This window comes from Sapajus apella, unplaced genomic scaffold (genome assembly GCF_009761245.1).
Source record: "Sapajus apella isolate SASKATOON/1434 unplaced genomic scaffold, GSC_monkey_1.0 scaffold26, whole genome shotgun sequence".
Classification (NCBI taxonomy): Eukaryota; Metazoa; Chordata; class Mammalia; order Primates; family Cebidae; genus Sapajus; species Sapajus apella.
This window is the reverse complement of record NW_022436966.1, coordinates 3,567,345-3,580,460: the sequence shown is the minus strand read 5'-3', so window position 1 is coordinate 3,580,460 and position 13,116 is coordinate 3,567,345. Positions and strand designations below refer to the sequence as shown.

Sequence of the window (13,116 nt, the reverse complement as noted above, 5' to 3'; positions counted from 1 at the left end):
GTTACCCAGGCTGGAGTGCAATGGTGCAATCTCAGCTCACTGCAACCTCCGCCTCCTGGGTTCAAGCAATTCTCCTGCCTCAGCCTCCTGAGTAGCTGGGATTACAGGCACGCGCCACCATGCCCAGCTAGAAGCAGATTCTTAAAGCTAAAAGCAGCCTAAGTATAATCACCTGACACAATGTGCTATGCTGACTATAAATCACAATTCAGCATGGGAGTTCTACTAGGTACTCTTTGGCAGTATATATGACTTCCCTGGCAAGACCCTAGGGAGCCAAGAGCACTAGCTCAGTCTGGGGTCTGAGAAGCCAAACACCCCTGGGGGAGGCAGGGTGGTGGAAAAGGCTGACTGGCAGCTTCAGCAGGTGGTATAAAGGGGAACTGAAGGTGAAGTCTAGGGTGAGGGAAGGACTGGTCCAAGCAGGATTACTCAACAGCATGTTCTGAAGAGAACTGGGAAAACAAGAACAACAACAACAACAATTTTAAGTTACTTTATATTTATCAAAGTGGTAACCATGGTAAAAATCAGAATTTTGCTGCATTTTCTCTATATTTGCTGAGTTTCTTTGTACTTATTTTGCATTTAGACTTTTTAAATACATACTGAGGGAGGAAAGCATGAGGGGCATCACAATTTTTCTATTGCTTAGGACTGTTAAACAAATTCTTATTCCGGCCCCTGACTTCAGGAAGAAGCAAGGAAAACCAAGAGTTTGAAGATTCCAGGTCAATATTCACTTCTTCATTCAACAAATATTTCTTGAGGGGTAAGAATCGGGGCTTTGCTCAATCCTGGGATAGAGCAGCAAACAAAAGAGACGTGGTTCCTAGAGTTCAGTCCCGTGAGAGTGGATAAGAACATGAACAGGATCTAAAGCCAAAGGTCTATATTGGAAAACAGGCAAGATTCCATAGCCACCAATGAAATGCCAACAGAAAAGCCCCGGGGCAGGCAAGAAGCTATTCAGGGAGATCAGCTGGTTCAGAAAATACTCTAATCCCTTCACTCACTTTGACAGGAGAGACAGCCATTGTGGTGGGTTGAATTTATCAATAAAAGTGCCCTCACAGCCAGTGCCACCATGAAGGTGCCCATTCTCTATTCATAGCCATGTAACTATAAGCTATGTGCAAGATCTTGAAAGCTCCAAAGAAAAACAGAAGATCTGAATTGTCTATTAACAGAAATTCTAGAAGATACAGCAGGCCAGAAGTGGGAAGTATAAAACCAACTGCCAGATGCAACTGGGGGATCCTCCCCCAACACTATCACTACACTTCTCTGACACTGCATGAAAAGTAAAAATAAAGACAGAATAGGAAAGGGAAAAAAAGGAGGGAAGAGGGATTGGAGAAGAGATCGGGGGTAAGATGGTCAGGCTACAGTCAGAAGCCTTCTAAGAAGAGTTTCTGATTTACAGTATGAAGCAGGCAAGACGTGGGGAAAGGCTATGGCCTGATAAGTTATAAAAATAAGTCATTCCAGCAGCTCAGCTCAAGCACTCTCAGGAGGTGATGGCCATAGTAAAGGTGGAGAGCCAACAACAGCAGCAGCAGGAGGTACAGAATCTATGCACAGCCAGCACAGTAGGGGCCTACAGAGATCTCGTATTTGACTTCTCTGAGCCTCAGTTTCCTTTATCTGAAAATGAAGATGGTAAGACTGTATATTAGTTACCTAGGACTGCCATAACAAATTACCACAAACTGGATGGCTTAAAACAACAGAAATTTATTTTCTCACAATTCTGGAAGCTACAAGTCTGAAATCCAGGTGTCAGTAGGGCCATGCTCCCTCTGAAGGCTCTAGGGAAGGATCCTTCCTTGTCTCGTCTAGTTTCTGGTAATTGCTGACAATCCTTGGAGGGCCAGAGCCATTCCTTAGTTTGCAGAAGGATAACTGCAATCTCTACCTCCATCTTCATGTGGCCATCTTCCCTCTATGTCTCTCTCTTCTTATGACAACACCAGTCACTGGACTAGAACTCACCAGTAAAACTTCATCTCAACTTGATTATATGTGCAAGGACTCTATTTCCAAATAAGTTCACATTCATAGGTTCTGGCAGAACATGAATTTTGGGGGATACCATTCAATTCAGTACAGAGCACCAACTCGTAAGAAGTTTATACATGTAAGGTATTATACTTAGGCCATGACTGGCACACAATATGTGCTATGTAAAGGTTGGCTACTCTTCTTCACAATCTCTGGCAGGTAGCTGCTGCCAAAGGGATATGTGGGTGTTCTGTTATATAAGAACCACCCTCCCTCCATTTTGAGTCAGAGGCAAGAAACTGAATTAAACTAGAGTTCTGAAATAAGCTGATTAGGGCAGAGCTAAAGCACAACAGGTTTATTACCATTCAGTACCCCTTATCAATATCCTACCAATACTCTCAACCTGGAATGAGAAAATACCTGCTACAAGCACTTTTTTTTGAACAATACAGAAAGTATCATTCAAATGAACAATGGCCTTTCAAAGCAGTACCCTTGTTAAGATCTGCTTTGGAAGAGACTTCAGAGCCAGTTAAGAAGCTTCAGCAGAGAGACAGCAGTCTCATCACTTATAATTCAGACTGTGAATTCTGATCCAAAACTGCTCTAAATGGTATATTCAACCCCAGAGTTTAGTAATGAAATGACTTTTGGCTGTATCCAAACATTAAATCCATTCTCTGAGATGGGATTTGCTATTTCTGAGGATGTGATATTTAAAATAACGAGCCACTTTCAAATTAGGGAAGAGGAGAATAGACTGAAGGCTCCTGCTTCTCCTTCTTTAACAAATGAGTTTAGGATAGCTACCCAACTGGAAAAAAAATACACGGCCGGGCACTGTGACTCACACCTGTAATTGCAGCACTTTGGGAGGCTGAGGCGGGCAGATCACAAGGTCAGGAGTTCGAGACCAGCATGGCTAACATACTGAAACCTCATATATACTAAAAATAAAAAAATTTAGCCAGGCGTGGTAGTGGGCCCCTTCAATCCCAGCTATTAGGGAGGCTGAGGCAGGAGAATCGCCTGAACCCGGGAGGCGGAGGTTGCAGTGAGCCAAGATCGCACCACTGCACTCTGGCCTAGGCAACAGGGAGACTTAAAAAAAGAAAAGAAAAGAAACACAGCCAGATCCTAACCACTCTCTTCATGTCCAAATAAATACCAGATGGATCAAAGATTTAAATTTAAAGATTAAAGATTTAAACACACACAGTACTCAAAAAGAACAAGTAACTATTTTTATAATTTTGAGGTTGGGGAACATGCTTTTTCTAAACATTGGTCTAGTAGCAGAAAAAAACTATAAGGGAAGGGATTTTCTAACTACCTAAAAATGCAAAATTTGCACACAGAAAAAAAGCTGCATAAACAAAATTGAAAAAAAAAATGACAAAATGGGAACAATGCCCTATCATTTATGATAGTCAACATGTTAAAAACTCTTACAAATTAATAAAAAAAGTTATTAGAAAAAATGTGCAGGCAAGGTGCAGTGGTTCATGCCTGTAACCTCAATGCTTTGGGAGACCAAGGTGGGAGGATCACTTGAAGCTAAAGTTCAAGACCAGTCTGGGTTGTAAGAACCCATCACTACAAAAAAATAAAAAATTAGCCAGGTGTGGTAGCAGGCACCTGTAGTCCCCAGCTACTCACAAGGCTGAGGCAGGAGGATCTCTTGAGCCCAAGAGTTCAAGGCTGCAGTGAGCTATGATCATACCACTACACTCCAGCCTAGACAACAAAGCAAGACCCTGTCTCTGAAAGGAAAAAAAAAAAAAAACGGTGCAAAAGTTATGAATAATTAATTTAAATAAAAAATACAAAGGTCCAAAATACATTTGAAAATTCAACCTTTAATATTCAAAGAAATGAAAATTAAATCATATTTATTGAGTGCTATGTTTCAGTTACTATTCTAAGCATTTCACTTGGATTTATTCCTCACAATAACCCCATAAATAGGTACTATCATTATCCCTACTTTACCAAGATAAAATTGAAGGACAGAGAAGGTAAATGAATTACCCAAGGTCACACAGTTAGCAAATGGCTGAGTCAGAATTCAGCCCCCAACAGGCTGGCTCCAAAGTCACATTCTTGACCACTGTGTTACAAGACCATGTCTCACCTGTCAGATGAGGAAGACAAAAACACACAACACCCAATGTTATTAAAAGTATGGGGAAACAGGCAATCTCACATGTTGCTAATAGAAGTTTATGTTCTCAAGGGTAGTTTGGCTCCATGAATTAACATTTTAAATATGCATACCCTTTAACTTAGCTTACGAATTTCTTGGAATTTACCCTAAAGAGACAGTGGAGAAGCATGCAAAGATGTATATACCAAGTGTTTAGCACAGAGTGCTCATAATAATCAAAATATTGCAAATAAAAAGCCCAATGAATTAATTTGTTGGATATACCAAATATCCAACAAATTAATTCACTCAACAAATATTTATTGAGCGTCAATGATGCACCAGGAACGGTTCTCAATACCAGGTACAGAGCACGGATAAAAAAGAAAAAAGGGCCAGGTGTGGTGGTTGACACCTGTAATCCCAGCATTTTGGGAGGCTGAGGAGGGAGAACTGCTTGAACCTAGGAGTTTAAGCTTAGGCAACACAGTGAGACTGGATCTTTTAAAAATTTTTTTAAATTAGCTGGGTGAAGTAGCACATGGCTGTAGTCCCAATTACCTGAGAGGCTGAGGTAAGAGGATCACTTGAGCCCAGGAGGTTGAGGTTACAGTGAATCCATATCATACCACTGCACTCCAGCGTGGGTCACAGAGCGAGACTCTGTCTCCAAAAAAAAAAAAAAAAAAAACAGGTGAACACTCATTCTATGGTATAGAAGAAAATGCTGCCTGATTCTAGCATAATAAGACAATTTTTAAAAGAAAAATCCCTGTCTTCATGGAGCTTATATTCTAACAGAGGAAAGTTAGGCAATAAGCAAAAAAATAAGTATATATCAAGTGATGCTAAATGCTACAGAGAAAAATATAGGCGGGGAGAGGGGGAAGAAAGGGGGACTGTTATCTTGTTAAGTAAGGGAGTCAAAGGCAGCCCCATAGATAACAGGTAAGATAAATAGATTAAATATTAGAGAATAATAGCAGTATGACATATCCACTCACTGAAATATCAGCCCTTTATTCTGTATGTATTGACATGAAAATGTCTTCAAGAGAAAAAAGATGGTAAAACAGTAACAAGGTACGACTACTGATATAAGGTTACACGTATATATATGCTCATATTCCAACTGGGAGAATGGACCAGCATATAACAAGATTAATAATACTGAGTAAGGGTCCAGGCTGAGTGCCAGGCAAGAGTATAAGCAGTGTATGTGTTCACCCACCCATACACTGATCTTCCTCCCAATACCTATACTTTCTTCCAGAAAGAATTTAAGGACAGCAAATCTATACACCTCCTCAAGTTCTTTATTTCTCTCATCCTTTCTCTCTTCTGCCCAGAAGCCAGGCCAGTGACAGTGTGAAAAAGGGATGTAAGGATGGAAGGAAACCCCCACAGAATCTAGATGGGATTCCTCCTACTTCAACACATAGGAAACAGGTCCTGGGAGGCACAACTCCTCCCTGCACACCTGCAGGATTTGAAGAAAGGCTACCTGACTTAGAATCCCTATTTCACCCCCTACTAAACCCAAGATGCCCTGCAGGGACAGCTGGAAGCAAGACTGACTCATCATATGGCGGTGACAGGCCACAGGAGGCCAGAGCTCTACACTTAGCACACAAGGCCTACATCGTTCTATGTGCAGAAATGACAGAGTCAAGCCCTTTTTGGCCCCTACCCTGTCCTCTCCTCTATGCCTGTACTCATAAGTTATCCTGGGTAAATTAATTCATGCTCAATCCCCATATCTACTGCCTTGCCCAGTTACCCCACAGATTCAGAGACTTCCCTACTAACATTCTCGAGACTAGGTCCCTACCAAGAAAGCTGTTTAGGGTGACCAGACATGTTAGTTTGATTCAAATACTTTCAGTCTGGGGTGAGGGTAGATAGGGTTCAGATCTATCTGCTCTTAGTTATGTAGGAACAGACTACACTTCTTGTTTGAGCATAAAGCCACAAACAAGGAACTGGAAACTTCCCAAAGGTGAAATCCACGTTGTTGTCACCTGTATCTTTAGCCTGGGGTGGGGAGTATGGGCACATGAGTGGGGGCAGGGCACTTAGGAAAGATTCAACTATTTGAAAATATTTCTCACATACTCTCTGTCATCTCTTGGACACCAACTATAAGCCAGGCCCTGTATTAAGTGCTTTCATATACTACTGGCAAAAAAAGCAAAATCACTTTTCTTTTTATTTTATATTTTGCAAAATCACTTTTAACAAGCATTCCTATGTGCTACTGAGTTTAAGAAGCCTAAAGCTGGCCACATGCGGTGTTGCACACCTGTAATCCCAGCACTCTGGAAGGCCGAGATGATTGGATCACCTGACATCAGTAGTTTAAGACTGGTCAGATCAACATGGTGAAACCCTGTCTCTACTAAATACAAAAAATTAGCCAGTCATGATCTGTAATCTCAGCTACTCCAGAGGCTGAGGCAGGAGAATCACTTGAACCCAGAAGGTGGAGGTTACAGTGATCTAAGATCATGCCATTGCATGCCAGCCTGGGAAACAAGAGCAAAAATCTGTCTCAAAAAAAAGAAAGAAAGAAAGAAAGAAAGAAAGAAACCTAAAGCATGTTCAGGTCTAGCTGCCCTGCTGACAGTTAAATATTCAGGATTGATGTTTAAAAGAGGATAGAAATCTGAGATTCTCTCCTCAGGGCTATCACAGAAGTCATTCTACATGATATCAAGTCAGATTCTTCAGGGCCCAATCTGGATTCTGCTATCTTACCTGGGCTTTCAGCAGGAAACAACATATACACGTCTCAAGTCCCCAACATACTTGGTCTGCAAATGGAAGAAATTCCCTGCTAGTGATATAGTACCACATGAGGTAGACAAAAACCAAAAGTAATCACATTTCTTTGGCAGAGGACACACTTGGTCTGCAAGTGGAAGAAATTCCCCACTGGTGATGGGTACCATATGAAGTAGACAAAAACCAAAAGTAATCACACTTTTTCAGCAGAGAAACTTCTTTCTCTCTCCACCTCTCTCATCTTTGCCAAATATGTATTTATTAAAATCTCTTATTATGCTCATCACTAAAGGATATTAAGAGATGCCTCCTACCTTCAAAAATTTACTCTATTAGGGAAAACAAAATCAACACATAGGAAGTATATATTATAAAAATAAGACGGCTCCAAGATTTCTAGTGCATGGAACAGGAAAACAAGAGATGCTGGTAAAACAAATGGAGAAGTGGGTAAAGTAAGACAAATGGTGGGGTGTCCTGGTATACACAGCTATCTTCAATTTCAAATAACCAAATCTCTCCCTTTTAAAAGGTTCCATTCTTAGAAGAGGTATGTTTGACTTCAAGAAAAATCTCCAATACCAACATTCAAGACAAAAAGTTGGGGATCATTCACAAGACAAAAAAGAGTCTCTTTGCTCTAAAGTTAACTAAGATATGATTTAACCACCCCTCAAACTATCCCTGTATTATACTTACAAATATATACAATGTTTATCTCCAACTTTTCAGGATCACATTTATAAAATGAAGCAAAGTACTTTTAAAGGCTGGGTGCAGTGGCTCACGCCTGCAATCCCAGCACTTTGGGAGGCCAAGTCCAGTGGATCACAAGGTCAAAAGATCAAAACCATCTTGGCCAACATGGTGAAACCCCATCTCTACTAAAAATGCAAAAATTAGCTGGGTACAGTAGTGCGCACATGTAGTCCCAGCTATATGGGAGGCTGAGACAGGTGAATCACTTAAACCCAGGAGGTGGAGGCTGCAGTGAGCCGAGATCGGGCCACTGCACTCCAGCCTGGTGACAGAATGAGACTCTGTCTCAAACAAACAAAAAAAAAGTACTTTTAAAAAACGTTCAGGCCAGGCAAGGTGGCTCACACCTATAATCCCAGCACTTTGGGAGGCCGAGACTAGCGGATCACCTGAGGTCAAGAGTTTGAGACCAGCCTGGCCAACATGGTGAAACCTCGTCTCTACAAAAAAATTAGCCAGGCATGGCGGCAGGCACCTGTAATCCCAGCTACTCAGGAAGCTGAGGCAGGAGAATTGTTTGAACCCAGGAGGCAGAGGTTGCAATGAGTCAAGATTGTGCCACTGTACTCCATCCTGGGCAACAGATTGGAACAATACAGAGAAGATTGGCATGGCCCCTGAGCAAGGATGACACACAAATTCATGAAGCATTCCACATTTTTATTTCATATAGAATCAAAGAAAACTTCATATAGCCAAGACAATCCTAAGCAAAATGAACAAAGCTGGAGGCATCACACTACCTGACTTCAAACTATAGTACAAAACTACAGTAACCAAAACAACATGGTACTGGTACCAGACAGACATATAGGCCAACGGAGCAGAACAGAGACCTCAGAAATGACGCCACACATCTACAACCATCTGATCTTCTACAAACCTGGCAAAAACAAGCAATGGGGAACGGATCTCCTATTCAGTAAATGGTGCTAAGAAAACTGGCTAACCACAAGCAGAAAACTGAAATTGGACCCTTTCCTTACACCTTACACAAAAATTAACTCAAGATGGATTAAAGACTTAAATGTAAAACCCAAAACTATAAAAACCCTAGAAGAAAACCTAGGCAATACCATTCAGGACATAGGCATGGGCAAAGATCTCATGACAAAAACACCAAAAGCAATTGTAACAAAAGCCAAAGTTAACAAATGGGATCTCTAATTAAATTAAAGAGCTTCTGCACGGCAAAATAAACTATCATCAGAACAAACAGGCAACCTCCAGAATAGGAAAAAAATTTTGCAACCTGCTCATCTGACAAAGGTCTATACCCAGAATTTACAAGGAATGTAAACATATTTACAAGAAAGACAAACAACCCCATCAAAAAGTGGGCAAAGGATGTGAACAGACACTTCTCAAAGGAAGACATTTACACAGCCAACAAACATACAGCTAGTGCTTGACTTACGACCACGGTTGGGACCGCGGACCGGTCGTAACACGATTTGGTCGTAAGTTGAGTAGGCTATATGTACAGTTGAAATGATGCATGCAGAGATGGTAGTGCTGCTGGAAGCTGGTCTGCACTGTCGTATGCCCAGCTGGGCAACGTTTGCGCTGACAGACGCGGAGCAGTCGTGGCTAGCGATTGTGGTCGTAAAGTCGAATGGTCGTAAGTTGCATAGGTGGTAAGTAGATCAATACCTGTATTTTAAAAAAGCTCAGGCTGGGAGTGGTGGCTCACGCCTGTAATCCAAGCACTTTAGAGGCCAAGGCGGGCAGATCACCTGAGTACGGGAGGTCAAGACCAGCCTAACCAACATGGTGAAACCCCATCTTTAAAAAAAAAAAATTTTTAATAAAAATTAAAAATTTAAAAAAAAAAAGCTCAACAACTGATCATCAGAGAAATGTAAATCAAAAACCACAATGAGATACCATTTCGAACCAGTCAGAATGGCAATTATTAAAAAGTCAGGAAACAATAAGACACTAGCAAGGCTGTGGAAAAACAGGAATGCTTTGACACTGTTGGTGGGAATATAAATTAGTTCAACCATTGTGGAAGACTACATGGCGATTTTTCAAGGATCAAGACCATCACTGGGTACATACCCAAAGGAATATAAATCATGCTGCTATAAAGACACATGCAGGCCAGGCACAGTGGCTGACACCTGTAATCCCAGCACTGTGGGAGGCCAAGAAAGGCATATCAACTGAGGTCAGGAGTTTGAGACCAGACTGGCCAACATAGAGAAACCCCCCTCTACTAAAAATATATAATTAGCCAGGCAGTGGCGCACGCCTGTAATCCCAGCTACTCAGGAGGCTGAGGCAGGAAAATCTCTGGAACCCAGGACGTTGAGGTTGCAGCGAGCCAAGATGGTGCCACTGCACTCCAGCCTAGGAGACAGAGCAAGACTCCATCTCAAAAAAAAAAAAAAAAAAAAGAAAAAGATTAAGAGATTCTACTCAAAAAAGAAAAAGACACATGCACACGTACGTTTATTGCAGCACTATTTACAAAAGCAAAGACATGGAGCCAATCCAAATGTCTATCAATGATAGCCTGGAGAAAGAAAATATGGTACATACATACCATGGAATACTATGCAGACATAAAAGGGAATGAGATCATGTCCTTTGCAGGGACATGGATGAACCTGGAAGCCATAATCCTCAGCAAACTAACACAGGAACATAATACCAAACACCACATGTTCTCACTCCTAAGTGGGAGTTGAACATGGAGAACACATGGACACAGAGAGGGGAACAACACACAGCAGGGCTGTTGGGGGATCCAGGGGTGAGGGGAAGGAACTTAAGAGGATGAGTCAATAGGTGCAGCAAACCACCATGGCATATGTATACCTATGTAACAAACATGTACGTTCTGCACATGTAGCCCATTTTATTGTTTTTGGGTTTTTTTTTTTATGGAAGAAATACAGGGGAAAAAAACAGTATTTATAAAGGAAATGTATCAGGTTGGGTGTGATGGCACACGCCTGTAATCCCAACACTTCAGAGGCCAAGATGGGAAGATCACTTGAGGCGAGGAGTCAAAGACAAGCCTAGGCAACACAGCAAGAAGACTCTGTCTCTACAAAAAAATCAAAAATAAAAAAATAAAATTTTTGAAAAGGCAATGTACTGATGAACAAATGGCTAAACTATGATGCATACTTTTTTTTTTTTTTTTTTTTTGAAATGGGAGTCTTGCTCTGTCGCCAGGCTGGAGTGCAGTGGCTCGATCTCAGCTCACTGCAGCCTCTGTCTCCTGGGTTCAAGCAATTCTTTCTCCTTAGCCTCCCAAGTAGCTGGGACCACAGGCGTGTGCCACCACACCCGCCTAATTTTTGTATTTTTAGTAGAGACAGGGTTTCACCATGTTGGCCAGGATGGTCTCGATCTCTTGACCTCGTGGTCCACCCACCTCGGCCTCCCAAAGTGCTGGGATTATAGGCGTGAGCCACTGCGCCCGGCCGATGCATACATTATTCTGCCTTAAACCAGAAAGAAATCCTGTGTCACATGCTACAACATGGATGAACCCTTACACATTATGCTAAGTAAAATACGCCCCTGACACACACAAAAATACTATATGACTCTATATGAGATAGTAATCAAATTCATAGAAACAGAAAGTAGAATGGTGGTTACCAGAGAGAGAGGAGGAGTGGGGCAAGAAGAGTTGTTGCTTAATGAGTATGGAATTTCAGTTTTGCAAGATGAAAAAGTTCTGGAGATTTGTTACACAAAATATGCATATACCTAAGACTACTAAAACATAAACTTAAAAATGGTTAAAATGGCAAGTTTTATGGTTTTTTTTAACCACAATTTCAAACAGACTTAAAATGGCTGGCTGACCACGGTGGCTCATGCCTGTAATCCCAGCACTTTGGGAGGCTGATTATGGGTGGATTATGAGGTCAAAAGTTCGAGACCAGCCTAGCCAACGTGGCAAAACCCCATCTCTACTAAAAATTAAAAAAAAAAAAATCAGCTGGGCATGGTGGCACATGCCTGTGATTCCAGCTACTCAGGAGGCTGAGGCAGGAGAGTCGCTTGAACCCAGGAGGTGGAAGGATACATTGAGACAAGACTGAGCCACTGTACTCCAGCATGGGCAACAGAGCGAGATTCCGTTTCAAAAAAAAAAAAAGGTAATGTTTGGGTGGGGCACGGTGGCTCATACCTTTAATCCCAGCACTTTGGGAGGCTGAGGCAGGCAGATCACGAGGTCAGGAGTTCAAGACCAGCCTGACTAACATGGTGCAACCCCATCTCTATTAAAAATACAAAACTTAGCTGGGCAGTGTGGCATGCACCTGTAATCCCATCTACTTGGGAGGCTGAGACAGGAAGATCACTTGAATCTAGGAGGCGGAGGATGCGGTGAGCCAAGATTGCGTCACTGCCCTCCAGCCTGGGCAACAGAGCAAGACTGTCTCAAAAAAATAAAACACTAACGTTCATTTGGGAAAAAAAAATTCAGCAACAGAGTAAGATATTAAAAAGTAAAAAGGCCAGGCATGGTGGCTCACGCCTATAATTCCAGCACTTTGAGAGGCCAAGGCAGGTGGATTGCTTGAGTCCACGAGTTCTAGACCAGCCTGGGCAACATGGTGAAACCCTGTCTCTATTAAAAAAAGAAGAAAAGAAAGAAAAAGAAAACGTTCAGAAATAGTATGGGTATATAACAAGTACACAGTTTCTCCCCTTTTTTTATACAAATGCTAACACTACTACACTAGTCATAAATACTATTCTGCACCTTTCTTTAGTTTTCTCTTAATTACATATTTTGGAGATTGTTCCATACATATCAGTGTGTTTGTGTATACCTGTGACATTTTTCTTTTCCTGCATCCAACCATCCATTACTTTTTGTTGTTGTTGCTGCTGTTGTTGTTTTGGGGAGCAGGGGGATAAGTTCTCACTCTCTTGCCCAGGCTGTAGTGCAGTGGGGTATTTCGGCTCCCTACAACTTCTGTTTCCTGGGTTTCAACAATTCTCCTGCCTCAGCCTCCCAAGTAGCTGGGATTACAGGTATGCACCACCAGGTCCAGCTAATTGTATTTTTAGTAGAGACAGGATTTTACCATGTTGGCCAGGGTGGTCTCAAACTCCTGACCTCAGGTGATTCGCCCACCTCAGCCTCCCAAAGTGCTGGGATTATGAGCCACCTCACCCAGCCAATAAAATGTATTTTTAAAGTAAAACATATTAAGGGCTTTGCACATCAATTTTGCACAGCTTTTCCCTAAACAAATACATTCAGGCCAAGCATGGTGGCTCATGCCTATAATCCCAGCACTTTCAGAGGCCGAGGCGAGAGTACTGCTTGAGGCCACTTAGAGACCAATTTGGGCAACATAGTGAGACCCCATCTCTGCAAAAAAATAAACAGAAATTAGCCAGGCATAGTGGCACAAGCCTGCAGTCCTAGCTACATG

At 41.9% G+C, this 13,116-nt stretch overlaps 1 long non-coding RNA gene and 1 pseudogene across 1 annotated transcript; one reads left to right on the top strand and one right to left on the bottom strand.

Moving 5' to 3' along the window:
- Positions 1 to 8,260: 8,260 nt before the first annotated feature.
- On the top strand, positions 8,261 to 8,358 carry LOC116560717 (annotated as a pseudogene).
- Positions 8,359 to 10,805: 2,447 nt separating this feature from the next.
- Positions 10,806 to 12,721, bottom strand: LOC116560475. Its single transcript, XR_004272984.1, has 2 exons — positions 12,649 to 12,721; positions 10,806 to 10,922 (listed from the first exon to the last, which is right to left on the bottom strand). It is a non-coding gene; the product is annotated as an uncharacterized LOC116560475 (long non-coding RNA).
- Positions 12,722 to 13,116: the final 395 nt, after the last annotated feature.